Source organism: Oryx dammah, unplaced genomic scaffold, assembly GCF_014754425.2.
Source record: "Oryx dammah isolate SB20612 unplaced genomic scaffold, SCBI_Odam_1.1 HiC_scaffold_3, whole genome shotgun sequence".
Lineage (NCBI taxonomy): Eukaryota > Metazoa > Chordata > Mammalia > Artiodactyla > Bovidae > Oryx > Oryx dammah.
In genome coordinates this window covers 91,813,093-91,831,800 of record NW_024070187.1, presented here as the reverse complement: position 1 = coordinate 91,831,800, position 18,708 = coordinate 91,813,093, and the positions used below count along the sequence as shown (strand labels likewise).

The 18,708-nt window shown below is 42.3% G+C and overlaps 1 protein-coding gene and 1 non-coding gene across 2 annotated transcripts in view; one reads left to right on the top strand and one right to left on the bottom strand.

Annotated features, from left to right (window-relative positions):
- FRAS1 (Fraser extracellular matrix complex subunit 1) overlaps window positions 1-18,708 on the bottom strand; it is a 507,275-nt gene that overhangs the window by 381,563 nt on the left and 107,004 nt on the right. The gene's annotated exons all lie outside the window — the stretch shown is intronic.
- On the top strand, window positions 17,348-17,420 carry TRNAE-CUC. Its single transcript has one exon. It is a non-coding gene; the product is annotated as a tRNA-Glu (tRNA).

Genomic DNA, 18,708 nt, shown 5'->3' with positions numbered 1-18,708 from the left:
AGCTGGTAAAGAATCTGCTACAATGAAGGAGACCTGGGTTTGATCCCCAGGTTGGGAAGATCCCCTAGAGAAGGGAAAGGCTACCCACTCCAGTATTCTGGCCTGGAGAAGTCCATGGACTTGTATAGTCCATTGGGATGCAGAGTCGGACATGAATGAGTGACTTTCACTGCACTTCACTTCAAGTATTATCCCAGACAAATACGTTGGCTTGGTTTTCTCCTTGGAAGTTCTAAGAGCTTTATTTGTGGAAATGTGGTCCCGGAGTAGTAAATACGTCCCTGGGAGGGATGTGAGAGGGGAGAGGAAATGGTGGGAGATCCAGGAGGGCAGAACAACGTCAAGGAAAGTGCTCACCGCCCGGGCTGCAAACATTACAGGCAGAATGTGTGTTGAGCACCTTACCCAGTGGCAGGCTCACTGTAGGGGTTTAACTGATGGGAGCTAAGAACATGAGCGCTAACATAGCCCAAAGAGGGACCTGCCCCTCCAAAAACAGACCCTGGGCAGTGGGACAAGGGCCAGAATTCTGCTGGGCAGTGTTAGGTTGGGCCCAACAGAGAGGAGTGGCTGCCTTTGCTGGAAACAACAAAAGCTGATTTCACTATTCCATCTTTCTGCCTAGAATGAAGCCTGCTGAGATTCAATAATGAAAATCTTCACAGAACATCACTGAAAACAGTAATGCCTTTCTGCCTCAATAACACCAGGCATGACTGTAATGCATTATTTGTATGCGGCTAGGAGAACATTCAGTGATTTACATTTAGGGTTTATATTTTGTTGCCAAATGAAAACATCCAGCCCCACCATTCTTACACAGGTATTTCCACGTCAAGCAAATGGCTCAAGATTTAGACTGTGTTCTCTTGCCTGAGACTTCTGACCTAATTCAGCTTTCCATCTTACTAGAGTTGAGAGAGTCTAGTTAAAGATTTATAATCCTGTCATTTTATCCCCAAGACAAATTATATTCCAGGCTACTTTAGCGCCTGAAGACGACCAGTACTGGTTAGCCAAATACTTGGCTTATCTTAATTGCTAGACAACTGGTATGCTCAGCATTTTTGAGACAGAGGAATGAATACACCTCTGCTATCTTTTCCCTCTCCCCTCTCCTCTGTACAGACTTCCCTGGTGGCTCAGACGGTAAAGCGTCTGTCTACAATGCGGGAGACCTGGGTTCGAGCCCTGGGTTGGGAAGATCCCCTGGAGAAGGAAATGGCAATCCACTCCAGTACTATTGCCTGGAAAATCCCATGGACAGAGGAGCCTGGTAGGCTACAGTCTATGGGGTCGCAAAGAGTCAGACACGACTGAGCGACTTCACTTCACTTCACTTCTCCTCTGTACTGGTTACACCCAAGACAGATAATGGCTCAGGGAGTAAAGAATCCACCTGCAATGCAGGAGACCCGAGTTCGATCCCTACGTTGAGAAGATCCCCTGGAGAAGGGCATGGCAACCCACTCCAATATTCTTGCCTGGAGAATTCCATGGACAGAGAAGCCTGGCAGGGTACAATCCATGGAGTCGACATGAGTCAGACAAGATTGATCAAATTCCACTTTCACTTTCAAGATAGATAACCCCTCCTGGTTACAGGAAAACAAAGGATCTTGTGATGGAAGGGGTGGGGGTATGAGGTATGCACAGGAATCATGCATTTGCTGCTGCCATTGACAGGCAGCATTATTATCCATCCAGCTGTCCCCTCATTATCTTCTCTTCAGACACATAATCCTCCCATATATTCAAATGATATTCACCTCTTTGTTAAGCAGGTCTTATAAACATACCAAATACGGAAGAGATGCATTAACAGAGCTTTGCCCACCAGGCCCTAAATTAACGATAAGGTGTTTTATGTGACCTAAATGGACCATGATTTCGTGTAGTCGAGAACATGAGCCAACACATTTCCAAGTGGAAGCGGTGAACGCAGCAAAATTCAATTTATGGAGCGCTCCTGGGACACACGCGCCTCATTCAGAGGCTAAGCAGCAGAGATTGGTCCTAAAAATAAAAGAAGCTGCTATTCTGATCTCACAGATGCAGTTGTGTGCTCAGCTGAAGCCTGGGAGACAACAGCAGACACTGAGGGATGCAGTAATCAAGAGCCAGTCACGTAGCACCCAGTTATGCCATCTGTACAATGAAGCTTAATGTACACAGTCAGTGATGATAAGCAGTAGTAAGAATTATTAAGCACATTGACAATAACAGTGTAATGCCAAGAGAAATGTTTTTTTATTGCTTTAACTGCCCCGTCATTTTTATCCACGATGGCTCTCCAATGCAATGTTTTAAGTGAGGAGCATTTTTTCCAGTTTCCCAATAGGAAATAAAAATGATCTTGAAAAAAACCTAATAGTTTTCTCCATTAGGATTTGTTGGTTTTCACCACTAATCAGTAAACACAGTCCCAGCTTTCTGCACTTTATACAAAGATGTGGGTTAGTTAAGAATGAGTAGTGATGAAGTAAGTGAATAGAGTCAAAATATCCCTGCTAAAGGGATAATTGCAAGAGCCATATCACTTTACAGTTTCAATTCTAAGTTGCTTCCTGTGTTCAAGAACAAGATAGTTCTTGGGCATAGGATTGCAGGAGATTATGTAAAGGATGGCTGATATCAAGAGGGAAGAAACTGAAAGAAAGAGGGGGGCTGGGAATAAAGACAGACTGGACCCCACTTCTCCACAGCAGCTCTGGAGGTAATACGACTCCTCTAGTGACAGAGACTTCCCTGGTGGCTCAGCAATAAAGAATCCGCCTCCTATGGAGACAGAGGAGACAGGGATAGATGCCTGCGTCGGGAAGATTCCCCCAGACAAGGAAAACACAACTCACTCCAGTATCCTTGCCTGGAGAACCCCACGGACAGAGGAGCCTGAGGGCTACAGTCCATGGGGTCACAAAGGGTCAGACACGACTGAGCACAGCAGCAGCAGAGAGATGTGACTTTGTGCTCATGGGGCCCTAGGCAGAGGGCACCCCAGGCTGTCAGGGGATGGGGGCGGGGGGTGAGATCCACACTTTTAGGATAGACCAGGAGGGGCTTCCCTGGTGGCTTAGATGGTAAAGAATCTGCCCACAATGCAGGAGACCCAGGTTCAATCCCTGGGTCAGGAAGATCCCCTGTTGAAGGGAATGGCCACCCACTCCAGGATTCTTGCATTCTTGCCTGGATAATTTCATGGACAGAGAAGTGAGTCCATGGGACACAGAGTGAGTAACACTTTCACACTTTTTCAGGAGCAGCCAAAGACTCCTAAACCCAAGGAACTCTCAGGGGTAGTGAGGAGAGTGTCAGAGATACCTCTCAGCAACTAGTTTTGACTTAAGATAGAGACAAACTACTTCCCTGGAAAACCTGGGAAGAACTGGCAGTGTGTAAGACTTCAGTTGTAACAAAACTCCAAGAAGATAACAGAACATGTCAGAAGGACTTAGGGTATTATCATTCTGTCCCTCTGACAGCATGGAGATTCAAAGTCAGAAATAGACCAGCCTGCAGAACATAAAGCCAGTATTTCCAGCACTCCTCAGCTGTGGACCGTTATTAACACCCACCTTCTAAATTAACAGCTCACAGTGCACTTCTGTTTGTTGGACATCATGGGTAAAATATTGCCACCCACAAAGAGGGCACAAAGCATTATTTTTTATCATATGGTCACCTCTAAATTCAATCCAAAATAATAACACTCAGAGGAAAATTATAGTTTTAAAATACAAAGGAGTCCCAAAGGGCTTTTCAATCAAAAACTTCACAAAAGAATCTCAATAGACTAATAGTTCTTTAGGCTAATAAAATTAATGGAAACAAAAGTTTTTAAACAGTGGTATTAAATATAACTTAACTTTTCTTAGATGATCCTACTCGATTAATACAAACTACATTGAGACTTCCCTGGTAGTCCAGTGGCTGAGAATCCACCTTTCAATGCAGGACATAGGGGTTTGATCCCTGGTCCAGGAACTGAGATCCTACATCTCAATGACATGAAAAAGGAATGGCCACAGAAAAGCACAGAGAATTGTGCCAGGTAAGTACAACTACAACTAGAATGACAGGGCAAGGCTGGCTTATAGAGGTTTAAGGGCCAGAAGCCTGTATTTAATTTAGTAGGAAGCAGACCCAGAAGAATGTGATGGAGGGAAGGAGCAAGATCACAGTTAAATCTTGGGAAAACTGAAAAGGCTACTGTGATGTGCTAGAGAGAGACAGCAGCAGCAGACAGGACGTAGTTGTTTCACAGCTGTAGGCTTATTTTGTTTTCCTTGTCGAAGAGTGACAATTGGGCAAATGGACTGCATACAGGTGTGACCCTGGGCATGGATCAGGTGGTGAGAGGAACCACAAAAAGAGTCCACGGGGAATCTGACAAAAATGTGGTATAAAGAGGGAGGACTTAAGAATACCTTTAACTCCAAAATACGGTGTTGAGTGAAAAAGAGTAAGATGCCCGATTTTAAGCATTATATAGAATATTTATGTAAAAGAAAATCACTAAAAAATTATATCGAGTATATATTTTGCATGGATTGTACGGGCACATACAGAACATATAAAAAGGCAGTAGGGAATGTAAGTGACTCTGAAGCCAGAATTCAGGGAATCAAGTCCCAGCTCTGGCAATACCAGTTCTGTAGTCTTGGGCAAATCACTTCACCTCCACAGGAGGGGTGAGGCAGGGGAGTCTTAGGAAAGCAGAGAAGATGTGGAATGGCAGTTGTATAGGAATCTTCTTTTAATTAATAAAATACTAACAGTGAGAGTTCGGGTGAGGATAGATTTCATCCGTTTCAAGGTACCAAATCAGGGCAGAAAGAGAGCCAAGTAAATTCAAGCTGATGGTAGGTCAGTAAAGGCTCACAGGAAGAGACTTGAAGAAGGAGCTGGCTTACTTTGAACTTGAACATGACTAAAGCTGGTAGCAAATGTTAAAGACAGTGTTAAAAAAAAAAAAAGAACTGACAAAAAAGAGTGGACTGGGATGCAAGAAGCCAAAGGGATGCCAAAGAGCCCTTCAGCATTAGAGAGGGAGAAAGGGTTTGAGGGAACTCAAAACCCGAGGGGTTTCTGCTGCTCACACAGAGTGGCCGTGGAGCAGGGCCACCACAGCAGTGAGGAGACAATCACCAAGATGAGTTTATAAGGAAGGTTAGGCAATGTCAAAGAGTTGGCCAGTACAGCTTTTCTTCTCATCTCTCAGGGGCTGCCCTGGTGGTTCAGATGGTAAAGAATCTGCCTGCAGTGCAGGAGACCCGGGTTTAATCAACACCTACCACTCCAGGATTCTTGCCGGGAGAATTCCATGATCAGTATCACTAACACAATGAAGTGCTAGCCATTCAGTCATGTCTGACTCTTTGCAAGTTCATGGACTGTAGCCCACCAGGCTCCTCCATCCATGGAATTCTCCAGGCAAGACTACTGGAGTGGGTGGCCATTTCCTCCTCCAGGGAATGTTCCCAACCCAGGGATTGAACCTGGGTCTCTGCACTGCAGTCAAGATTCTCTACTATCTGAGCCACCAGGGAAGCCCAATTACAATGCAATAGATAGGAACAACAAAGAAGGCTGAACTCAAACTGACCTCCAGACATTTCCCTAAAGCTTAATCTTGGGTGACTTCTTCAGAGTGAGTTTTTCCCCCTTTTCTGGTTCATTTATTCAACAAGTAATGACTGTGTAAAGCACGGTACTGTGTGTGGGGATGCAGGTCTAGTCTAGGGCTCCAGCACTTCAAGGGTTTACAACCAATCAGAGAGTATAAGAAAATAATTAGCAATTTTATAAGAGCTAACTAACAAGACAACAAGTGATATTACGAGGCAGTATGAAATAAAGTGACAAATAAGTGATGTGTGCTTACAGAGGAGAAACACCAGCATTGGTTGTTGGCTATTCTTTCATCCAGTCATTTAACAAAGATTTATTGAGCACTAACTATGTGCCAGGCAGTGTGCTAGCTATATAATGATGAACAGACAACCCTCAGCCCAAGGGGAAAAGATAGACAGTCAACAAACATAAATACAACGAGGAAGACACATTGTGATTTTTTTTAATTAATTAATTAATTTTTAAAATCTTGGCTGTGCTGGGTCTTCATCACGATTGTGTGAGGGCTCTTAGTTGCAGAGCCATGGTCTTTCTCTAGTTGTGGTACACCGGCTTATTTGCTCCCAGGCATGTGAGATTTTAGTTGCCTGACTAGGGATCAGACCTGCATCCCCTGCATTGGAAGGCAGGTTCTTAACCACTGGATGACCAGGGAAGTCCCAGCAGATGGTGATTAAGTTTCATGAAGGAAAAGAACAGGGTGCTTTAATAGCAGAACAATAGACAACATAATTGGGGGACCTTGGAAGCTCCAGGTGGCATTCGACAGCAGAATCCTGCTGCGTGCTATTAGTTAATCGTGCAGTATGCATAAGATGTAACCAACTTTATATACTAGCTCTAATTCTCAGAATGAGTCTTATTTATATGAACATTATCATCTCACCTTTATTTTATGAATGAGTAACCTGAGGTTTAGAGGAATGATTAACTTTTCCAAGGTCATAAGGTACTTTTCCAAGGTCACAAGGTACTTTTCCAAGGTACATGGTAGCGCCAGAATTTAAGGTGAGATCTGGGCATCTCCTGCTTTTACTGCTATAACACACTAATTGTCATCTCAGAAGATATCTGAAGTTATTCTCTTTTATTTGTGAAAATAAGTTTCTGAAGAAACACCTTCTGATATAAATATAATGATTACTATTGCATTGGAAAATAATGCTTTTACATAGCAATAGGCATGATCTTTTTACAAAAGAACATTCCTTGTACCTCTGCTGCTATTTTGCCATCATCTCAGCCAGTTTGAAAACTTGGTAACAGCTAGTAATAATAATAATGAAACATAGTAACTAGAATTTAATAGGCACCTATTACATGTGAGATGTGCATCACTGACTCAATGGACATGAATTTGAGCCAATTCCAGGAGACAGTGGGGGACAGGGAAATTTGGCGTGCTGCAGTCCATGGGGTTGCAAAGAGTCAGACACCACTTAGCAGCTGAACAACAAAACAACAACAAATGTGTTAGATCATGTCCTTGGTGATGTCTGGGCATAGCCTTACCTAATCCTTGTAATAGTCCTGTGAACTATACACGCCTCTCCCCATCTGATGGGTAGCATCTAAGTTGAGAGATTAACCAACCTGACTAAGGTTACACTGGTGAGTGGCAGAGAATAGATTTAAACTCCACTGTGGCACACTCTCCATGCCACCCCCTGTACCAGCCTATGAACTCCATGAGCCGAAATTAGCTTTGCTGTAGGGAGAAAGAACAGAAGTAAAACAACTTGCCCAAGTTAACTAGAGAAAAGTAGACCCAGTCGGGCAACCTGGAATCCCCAGCTCCCCATCCACTGCCTGACTGAACACTGTAACTTTGTTTGGGCAAACGTGATGAATGCATGATAACTGACAAAAAGGACTTAATTCATTCCTAAATGGCTCAAGTCAATTATACTCAAGGGATAAAAGGGCAGCCTGTAAACTTACAACTCTCTTGTCAGGCCCGTTGGACTTCCAGAACCCTTCTTATAGAATATGAAGCAGTCCCAACCTGGATCATAATTTACATCAAAAGTTCCCAGTGAAGAGTTGCCAACTTGAGTAAACTGACACTGCCCAATTCCTTCCTTTATTCTGTCTTGCCAGACACTGCACACAGAGCACCCTCACAAAATCCAAAAAGATTCAGCATTAACCAGATGCAGTGGCCCTGGGGAGAAAGCATCTCCAACTCTTGCCTGGAAAATCCCACGGACGGAGGAGCCTGGTGCGCTGCAGTCCATGGGGTCGCTAAGAGTCGGACACGACTGAGTGACTTCACTTTCACTTTTCACTTTCATGCATTGGAGAAGGAAATGGCAACCCACTCCAGTGTTCTTGCCTGGAGAATCCCAGGGACGGGGGAGCCTGGTGGGCTGCCGTCTATGGGGTCGCACAGAGTCGGACATGACTGAAGTGACTTAGCAGCAGCAGCAGCAGCCTCTTTATTAAGAGCTGGTTTCTCACCAGAGGCTTTCAGGATGCAACAGGTGGGATGCTCAGGATTCACTTCTACCCACTCTTATCCCCACAGGAGAAAATGACCCCAGGGGAACAAGAAAAGTAGAACAGCAGTCACAATATTTTAAGGAAAACTAAAATTATCCCCACTTGAAAGTCAATGCATCAAGGCCAGGGACACGCTCTGACTGTGCTTCAAGTCTCAGACAAGAAAATTCAGTACTCTGATTAAATGAAAAAGTATAACAGACAGTAGTGAAAAATGGCCCTTTGCACATTTTGACCGTGGAGCTTCCCCGGTGGCATTAGTGGTAGAGAATCTGCCTGCCAAAGGAGGAAACCAAGACACGCCGGTTCAATCCCTGGGCTGGGAAGATGCCCCGGTGTAGGAAATGGCAACTCACTCCAGTATTCTTGCCTGGAACATTCCATGGACTGAGGGTGCAAAGAGTCGGACATGACTGAGCACACACACACAGGAAAGAGAACTTGAGGTTTCAGATTAGGTTTATATTTGAGGAACTGCCTTGTGTGAATATTAAAGGAGAAAAAGGCAAACATGCCATGAAAAATCATTTTCAATCTCCTTTAAGGAGTATCGGGGAGAGATGAACATTCGGACACTATCGTCTGAGTGAGAGCTGCAGGGCAAACACAGAGGATAAGGAGAGGACTTACACAGAACGCTTCTGACGGCATTCAGGAGATGAACTCTACATAGAGAATCATTCTATATTTGCTCCGCAAGAAGTCAATTGTCAAGCACTTAGGGAATGAAGGTCAGTATTTTACATTCTGAAGAGGTTTGAGAGCCACAAAGACTTAGGTTGGAAAGACTATATGCAAACAGTCATCACTAATTTTTTTGAATTCATAGAACCTTCATTGACTACATAACAAAATAGAAACCCACAAAAATCAGAATTGCCTTGAAGAAGCCTGATATGTTTAGAACATAAAACACATAAAAAACACGTAGCGTAACCACAAGCACCAAGTCCACCATTACAAGCTAAGTTTATGAGTGCTAATAGAAAATGCTTTAAAAGTATCAGTCAACTGTCACCAAGATCAATGGCTGTCCCCCTACTACAATGACTACTCTTTGTATCAGCTTGCTTATCAAAGTAGAGCGTGATGGTTAACAGCCTAGGGTCACGTTGCCTGGTTCAAAGCCCTGCTAAGTCATGTCCTAGCTATATGGACTTGGGTAATTTAAACAACTTATGCCTAGATTTTCTTATTTGTAAAATGGGAAAGTAAACAGTACTTAGCTCATATTGGTTTTGTAACTATCAAAGAACTTGACTTGGAATGATCATTATTAATAAAAATCAATAGCAATAATTCATATCAGTATCAATATTATAACTCTCTAGAGTAGAGCTACCTACCCACCTTGGATTGTCCACCTTACTCTGAATCCCCTCAAGAAAGTATTCTTTATCTTGTTTGAGTCACTAAATTATAGGGTCTCTATAGTAAAATACCTCAAAATGAGCTTCCCCAGTGGCTCAGGAGTAAAGAATATACCTTCAGTGCAAAAGACCTGGTTTCCATCCCTGGGTCAAGAAGATCCCTTGAAGAGAAATGGCAACCCACTCCAGTATTCTTGTCTGGGAAATCCCATGGACAGAGGAGCCTGGCGGGCTACAGTCCATGGAGACGTGAAAGAGTCAGGCAGGACTTAGCCACTAAACAACAACAATATAACAAAATAGGTTTACTACACTGTATATTAATCATTCTTTCATATATGTATTTCTCCTATGAGATCATGCACTCTCTGAAGCAGAAATAGTCTTATTTAATTCTGTCTTCAGCAATGAGCTCAGATTCCTGTAGATGGAAAAGTCAATAAATGTTTGATGAACTCAACTTTATATCAAAAGTAGTATCTGTAGATAGAGAAGATGGTCTAGAAAACTCTTTAGCCCATCTTGATTTTATAAGTCAATGGATTATTTATTGTATTAATTGCAGTAGACTTGCCTTGAGAACCCCATGAACAGGATGAAAAGGCAATATGATAGGATACCAAAAGAGGAATTCCCCAGGTCATTAGGTGCCCAATATGCTACTGGAGATCAGAGGAGAAATACCTCCAGAAAGAATGAAGGGATGGAGCCAAAGCAAAAACAATGCACAGTTGTGGATGTGACTGATGATAGAAGCAAGATCTGATGCTGTAAAGAGCAATACTGCATAGGACCTGGAATGTCAGGTCCATGAATCAAGGCAAATTGGAAGTAGTCAAACAAGAGATGGCAAGGGTGAACGTCGACATTCTAGGAATCAGCGAACTAAAATGGACTGGAATGGGTGAATTTAACTCAGATGACCATTATATCTACTACTGCGGGCGGGAATCCCTCAGAAGAAATGGAGTAGCCATCATGGTCAACAAAAGAGTCTGAAATGCAGTACTTGGATGCAGTCTCAAAAACAACAGAATGATTTCTGTTCGTCTCCAAGGCAAACCATTCAATATCACAGTTATTCAAGTCTATGCCCCAACCAGAAACACTGAAGGAGCTGAAGTTTAACAGTTTTATAAAGACCTACAAGACCTTTTAGAACTCACACCCAAAAAAGATGTCCTTTTCATTATAGGGGACTGGAATGCAAAAGTAGGAAGTCAAGAAACACTTGGAGTAAGAGGCAGATTTGGCCTTGGAATGTGGAATGAAGCAGGGCAAAGACTAATAGAGTTTTGCCAAGAAAATGCACTGGTCATAGCAAACACCCTCTTCCAACAACACAAGAGAAGACTCTACACATGGACATCACCAGATGGTCAACACCGAAATCAGATTGATTATATTCTATGCAGCCATAGATGGAGAAGCTCTATACAGTCAACAAAAACAAGACCAGGAGCTGACTGTGGCTCAGATCATGAGTTCCTTATTGCCAAATTCAGACTTAAATTGAAAAGTAGGGAAAACCGCTAGACCATTCAGGTATGACCTAAATCAAATCCCTTATGATTATACAGTGGAAGTGAGAAATAGATTTAAGGGCCTAGATCTGATAGATGGAGTGCCTGATGAACTATGGAATGAAGTTCCTGACATTGTACAGGAGACAAGGATCAAGACCATCCCAATGGAAAAGAAATGCAAAAAAGCAAAATGGCTGTCTAGGGAGGCCTTACAATGAGCTGTGAAGAGTAGAGAGGCGAAAAACAAAAGAGAAAAGGAAAGATATAAGCATCTGAATGCAGAGTTCCAAAGAACAGCAAGAAGAGATAAGAAAGCCTTCTCCAGCTGATCAATGCAAATAAATAGAGGAAAACAACAGATTGGGAAAGACTAGAAATCGCTTCAAGAAAATTAGAGATACCAAGGGAACATTTCATGCAAAGATGGGCTCGATAAAGGACAGAAATGGTATGGACCTAACAGAAGCAGAAGATATTAAGAAGAGGTGGTAAGAATACATGGAAGAACTGTACAAAAAAGATCTTCATGACCTAGATAGTCATGATGATGTGATCACTAATCTAGAGCCAGACATCTTGGAATGTAAAGTCAAGTGGGCCTTAGAAACATCACTACGAACAAAGCTAGTGGAGGTGATGGAATTACAGTTGAGCTGTTTCAAATCCTGAAAGATGATGCTGTGAAAGTGCTGCACTCAATATGCCAGCAAGTTTGGAAAACTCAGCAGTGGCCACAGGACTGGAAAAGGTCAGTTTTCATTCCAATCCCAAAGAAAGGCAATGCCAAAGAATGCTCAAACTACCGCACAGTTGCACTCATCTCACATGCTAGTAAAGTAATGCTCAAAATTCTCCAAGCCAGGCTTCAGCAATACATGAACCGTAAACTCCCTGATGTTCAAGCTAGTTTTAGAAAAGGCCGAGGAACCAGAGATTATATTGCCAACATCCACTGGATCACGGAAAAAGCAAGAGAGTTCCAGAAAAACATCGATTTCTGCTTTATTGACTGCCAAAGCCTTTGACTGTGTGGATCACAATAAACTGTGGAAAATTCTGAAAGAGATGGGAATACCAGACCACCTAACCTGCCTCTTGAGAAATGTGTATGCAGGTCAGGAAGCAACAGTTAGAACTGGACATGGAACAACAGACTGGTTCCAAACAGGAAAAGGAGTACATCAAGGCTGTATATTGTCACCCTGCTTATTTAACTGCTATGCAGAGTACATCATGAGAAATGCTGGACTGGAAGAAACACAAGCTGGAATCAAGACTGCCGGGAGAAATATCAATCACCTCAGATATGCAGATGACACCACCCTTATGGCAGAAAGTGAAGAGGAGCTAAAAAGCCTCTTGATGAAAGTGAAAGAGGAGAGTGAAAAAGTTGGCCTAAAGCTCAACATTCAGAAAACAAAGATCATGGCATCCGGTCCCATCACTTCATGGGAAATAGATGGGGAAACAGTGGAAACAGTGTCAGACTTTATTTTTTGGGGCTCCAGAATCACTGCAGATGGTGACTGCAGCCATGAAATTAAAAGATGCTTACTCCTGGGAAGAAAAGTTATGACCAACCTAAATAGCATATTCAAAAGCAGAGACATTACTTTGCCGACTAAGGTCCGTCTAGTCAAGGCTATGGTTTTTCCTGAGGTCATGTATGGATGTGCGAGTTGGACTGTGAAGAAGGCTGAGCACCAAAGAATTGATGCTTTTGAACTGTGGTGTTGGAGAAGACTTTTGAGAGTCCCTTGGACTGCAAGGAGATCCAACCAGTCCATTCTGAAGGAGATCAGCCCTGGGATTTCTTTGGAAGGAATGATGCTAAAGCTGAAACTCCAGTACTTTGGCCACCTCATGAGAAGAGTTGGCTCATTAGAAAAAACTCTGATGCTGGGAGGAATTGGGGGCGAGAGGAGAAGGGGACGACCGAGGATGAGATGGCTGGGTGGTATCACAGACTTGATGGACTTGAGTCTGAGTGAACTCCGGGAGATGGTGATGGACAGGGAGGCCCGGCATGCTGCAATTCATGGGGTCACAGAGAGTCAGACACGACTGAGCGACTGAACTGAAGTGTACTGATATAACAAATAGGACCACTATGTTTTGTGATAAACACAAGAGAAGTCATGCCTTGCTCAGTTAATAATCCAGGGCAGATGCTCCTGTCTGAAAGAGGTGTGTGCTCCAGGCAATCATTCAGTCAAGGGCTTCCAAAGTCACTCTGGGTATGGCCAACCCAGATGCCAATAAAAAGGGAAGTATGGAAAAGCACTTCCTGGAGGTTTCATGGAACAAGCCAGGAAGTGGCATGTATTTTTCTATTCACATTCCTTAAGATAGAACTTAATCAAATGATATATCTAGCTGCAAGAGAGGTTGAGAGATGCAGGAAGGGGAAATAGAATTTAATGAACTAGCAACTTCTGCCACTGGTTAAAATTAATCCCACTTACTTTATTCAAAAAGCCATTACTTTAACGTATTTTGCGAGTATTGAAGAAATTCCATACTCTTTTGAAAATAGATTTTATTTACTAAAATTCTGTAGTCAAGATATAACTTCTTCCTTAAACTAGGAGGAAACAAGTTTTGAGATTATTCATCTGCCAACTCTTAGTTTCCATAGCTTAATTAAATTAAATTGTCATTTGCTCTCTTTGTGTATATAAATACAAGAGATGATCAAAAGCAAAAAAGTTTGACTAGTCTGGATCTAACCACTGCCAGCTCACCCTTCAACACTTAGCAGACAATTCCAATCCATTTTGCCTCCTGTCCTGTAGCTCTCACAAGTTTCCATACAAAAGAAAATTCGATGGTTTGGAAATGTTTTCTGTTTTAATATATGAGCCTCATTAGCTTAACCACATTGCCAGATCCTCAAGGGTATCATTTACTTTATGTTTCTCTAGAAAGCAAAACTGATTTTGTAAAATACAAAGTGCCTTCCATATAGTCGAGTGTTATTTTTTCTTTTATATTTCTTTCAGTGCCTAAGCACAGTGGTAGGTATTTAAATAACCAGTTAGATCACTTATCCATTAAGCAAAAACTTAGAGCTCAAAGGGGCTTGAAAGTCAATTCACTGCAGAACAGACTACTTTTTCAATCCTCCCTGTTTCCATGCCCTTTCAATAAGACTTTGCAGTCTATTTCCCCATCTCATAGATCTGAGCTGGCCTTGAGATTTGCTTCAGCCAACAGGATGTGTTAGAATTAACAGACTTTAAAAGGCCTTGTATGTCCCAAGGTTCACACTCTTGGGACACAAGCCTTTGTCCAGAGAATAAGCCCAGGCTAGCCTTAGGAATGGTAAGAACTACATGAAACTCTCATCTAGTTGCCCAGCCAAAAGCCAGTCTGGAGAGGTCATTCCAGAAGAGCTAGCCCTTAAGCCAACCTGTTAGCCAACTGCAGAAGCACCAGCAAACACAATTGTGAAATGAAATGTTTTCTGCTTTACCTCTACCAGTAAACAAGCTTTTTCCAAATGCAAGTTTCCATGCCCAGGTGAAACAAAGCCAGCTATTTGGAAGCCATCAGCTACTTCCTCCCTTGTAAGTGCTGAGGAGCTGGGGGAATGGGAGAGGCTGCCATCTGCCACATTCACCATCTCTTACTGTAAACAAGGAATTAGCATGTGAACAATAAAGAAAGCCAGATTGTACCCAGATAGCTGGATGTTTATGAAAGAAATGATCTCTGCAAGCCCATACTAGAAAGAAGATCCGGCTTATTTAACTTATATACAGAGTATATCATGTGAAATGACAGGCTGGATGAAGTATAAGCTGGAATCAAGATTGCCAAGAGAAATATCAATAACCTCAGATAAGAAGATGACAACACCCTTATGACAGAAAGCAAAGAGGATCTAAAGAGCCTCTTGATAAAGGTGAAAAAGGAGAATGAAAAGGCTGGTTTAAAACTCAACATTCCAAAAACTATGATCATGGCATCCGGTCCCATCACTTACTCGCAAACAGATGGGGGGAAAAGTGGAAACAGTGACAGACTTTATTTTCTTGGGCTCCAAAATCACTGCAGACAGTGACTGCAGCCATGAAACTAAAAGACCCTTGCTCCTTGGAAGAAAAACTATGACAAACCTAGATAGTGTATTAGAAAGCAGATACATTACTTTACCGACAAAGGTCTGTCTAGTCAAAGCCATGGTCTTTCCAGTAGTCGTGCATGGATGTGAGACTTGAATCATAAAGTAGGCTGAGCGCCGAAGAATTGATGCCCTTGAACTGTGGTGATGGAGAAGATTCTTGAGAGTTCCTTGGAAAGCAAGGAGATCAAACCAGTCAATCCTAAAGGAAATCAGTCCTGAATATTCATTGGAAGGACTGATGCTGGAGCTGAATTCCAATACTTTGGCCACCTGATGTGAAGAACAGACTCATTAGAAAAGACCCTGATGCTGGGCAAGATTTAAGGCAGGAGAAGGGGACCACAGAGGATGACATGGTTGGATGGCATCACCAACTCGATAGACATGAGTTTGAGTAAGATCCGGGAGTTGGTGATGGACAGGGAGGCCTGGTGTGCTGCAGTCCATGGGGTGGTAAAGAGTCGGACACAACTGAGTGACTGGACTGAAATGAAATGAACTTCACCTGAACTCTCACTGTTAGGAAACAGTATTTCATTAATTAAAAGAAGATCCCTACACAACTGCCATTCCACATCTTCTCTGCTTTCCTAAGACTCTCCTGCCTCACCCCCTCCCACGGAGGTGAAGTGATTTGCCCAAGATTTCAGAGCTGATATTGCCAGAGCTGACTTGTTGGAAAAGAACCTGATGCTGGGAAAGATTGAAGGCAGGAGAAGGGGATGATAGAGGATGAGATGGTTGGATGGCATCACTGACTCAATGGACATGAGTTTGAGTAAACCCTGGGAGATGGTGTGAAGGGCAGGGTAACCTGGCATGCTGCAGTTCATGGGTTCGCAGAGTCAGACACAACTGAAGCGAATTAGCACTCAAGCACTTAGACTCTTAACAATCATCTACCATAGGCCTTCATTTTGCAAGTTAGTAAACATAGTCTTGAGCAGGTAAGTGATAAAAGTAGACACTAATAAAGCTAGTACAATTCAGGTCTTCTAATTGAGCAGTTTGATGTGCTTTCAATGAAAACATTTTGCTTCACTTCCAAGATCTTTGGAGTTTCTCAAGTCAACACAACTAGTGTCCAATAATAGCTGGACACTAAAGAACACCTCATGTAGGATTATTGGAGCTTTTCATAAGACGAGATTGTTTAAAACACACTGAAAAATACTATAAAAAGTAAGGCAAGAGTTCCTACTGTATGTTAAAGACACTGATGAAAGTATTTTATTAATTTCTGATTTGTCAAAAGAAAGGTCATGAGTCAGCTTTTAAAAACTGTTAGCTCAGAAAGCTCTGATTTTTTTTACCTGGACATTAACCATTCTTCTAAAAAAAAGGGGGGGGGGGTAGAGTGGTAGAGGTGAGGGAAGAGGAGGATCCCAGGATGATTAACCTTCAATTTATAGAGCATCAAGAGAATACTCCCAAAGTTGACTTCTTAATTTGTATTCTGACTTAAAGGACTGAAGGCTAGAAGGGCAAAAACTTTTACTTTCCTTATTTGTGTATTCCTATAGCCTGGTATTGGACCTGAATGAATGAATAACTGAATGAATCTTAAGCAGAGTGACCTTTTAAAAAAAACCATAGGAATAGGTTCAAGAAAATAGAAATTTTGAGAAAGAACTTTAGACTGGATTTAGGCTGATGAATCAGGAAAATAAGATGTTACTTTTAGAAAGACCTACATAAAAAAGAGGACAAAAGAGAAACAGGAAAATATTACCAAGCTTTTAAAACAAAAAACGTATTAACAATGTTGTGCCCATGTTTAAATACAGCTTCATTAAAATACTCGACTTTTCATAATAAAAACTGAGATTTCAAATAGCCTTTATATTTTTGTGGGAAACTCATTATATAGTAATAACTTACATTTATATAAAGCATTATCTCAGGTAAGGTTTTTTTCTCCTTCAGAACAATTTTAATGTTATACATGAGTACTAAATTCACACCAGCATTTTAATAAAATCAAAACCTTTCTAAATCTTTTCCTACATCTTAACTATTCATGAAATTTTTAAAAGATTAGTTGTATTAATTGGTCATAAATGCAGTTCCTGCTCCTTATGTTATATTCTTTAAGCCGAACTGACTCAGAACTTTTATTATTCTAAAGCATTATGAGTGGCTCTGGAGTTACAAACATACCACTTTAAAAATATCCCTTTGGGACTTCCCTGGTGGTCCAGTGGTTAAGATTCTGTGCTCTCAACACAGGGGCCCAGGGTTTGATCCCTGGTCAGGGAACTAGATCCCACATGTAACTAAGACTCAGCACAGCCAAATAAATAAATAAAAATATCACTTTTATAGTCTTTCAATCATCAAAATACTGCTCCACCATCTCCACTGGAAAATGCTGAGCATCCAATACAAAGATGTTCCTTCCTGCCCACCCTTGAAATCCACTTCAGCAGCAAATGTATCCATGTGCTCTGCCTCAGTTCAATTCAGTCGCCCAGTTGTGTCCAACTCTTTGCGACCCCATGAATCACAGCACGCCAGGCCTCCCTGTCCATCACCAACTCCCAGCGTTCACTCAAACTCATATCCATCGAGTTAGTGATGCCATCCAGCCATCTCATCCTCTGTTGTCTCCTCCTCCTGCCAATCCCTCCTAGCATCAGGGGTTTTTTCCAATGAGTCAACTCTCCTCATGAGGTGGGCAAAGTATTGGAGTTTCAGCTTCAGCATCAGTCCTTCCAATGAACACCCAGGACTGATCTCCTTTAGAATGGACTGGTTGGATCTCCTTGCAGTCCAAGGGACTCTCAAGAGTCTTCTCCAACACCACAGTTCAAAAGCATCAATTCTTCAGTGCTCAGCTTTCTTCACAGTGTAACTCTCACATCCATACATGACCACTGGAAAAACTATAGCCTTGACTAGACGGACCTTTGTTGGCAAAGTAACATCTCTGCTTTTCAATATGCTATCTAGATTGGTCATAACTGTCCTTCCAAGGAGTAAGCATCTTTTAATTTCCTGGCTTCTTCCAGCCCAGCGTTTCTCATGATGTACTCTGCATAGCAGTTAAATAAGCAGGGTGACAATATACAGCCTTGACGTACTCCTTTTCCTATTTGGAACCAGTCTGTTGTTCCATGTCCAATTCTAACTGTTGCTTCCTGACCTGCATATAGATTTCTCAAGAGGCAGGTCAGGTGGTCTGGTATTCCCATCTCATTCAGAATTTTCCACAGTTTGTTGTGATCCACACAGTCAAAGGCTTTGGCATAGTCAATAAAGCAGAAATCGATGTTTTTCTGGAACTCTCTTGCTTTTTCCATGATCCAGCGGACATTGGCAATTTGATCTCCGGTTCTTCTGCCTTTTCTAAAACCTTTTCTTGAACATCTGGAAGTTCACGGTTCACGTCCTAACACTGACTTAACATTTGTCCTCAGGAACTCTGACGACAGCGGCCACTCTGACCCCTCTCAATTTCTCTGTCCAGTGCAGGAACCTGCACTTGTCTCCAGTCTCTTCGAATCACTTTGTTCCAGCCTGGTGCCCAGTGCAATTCTCACCTGGG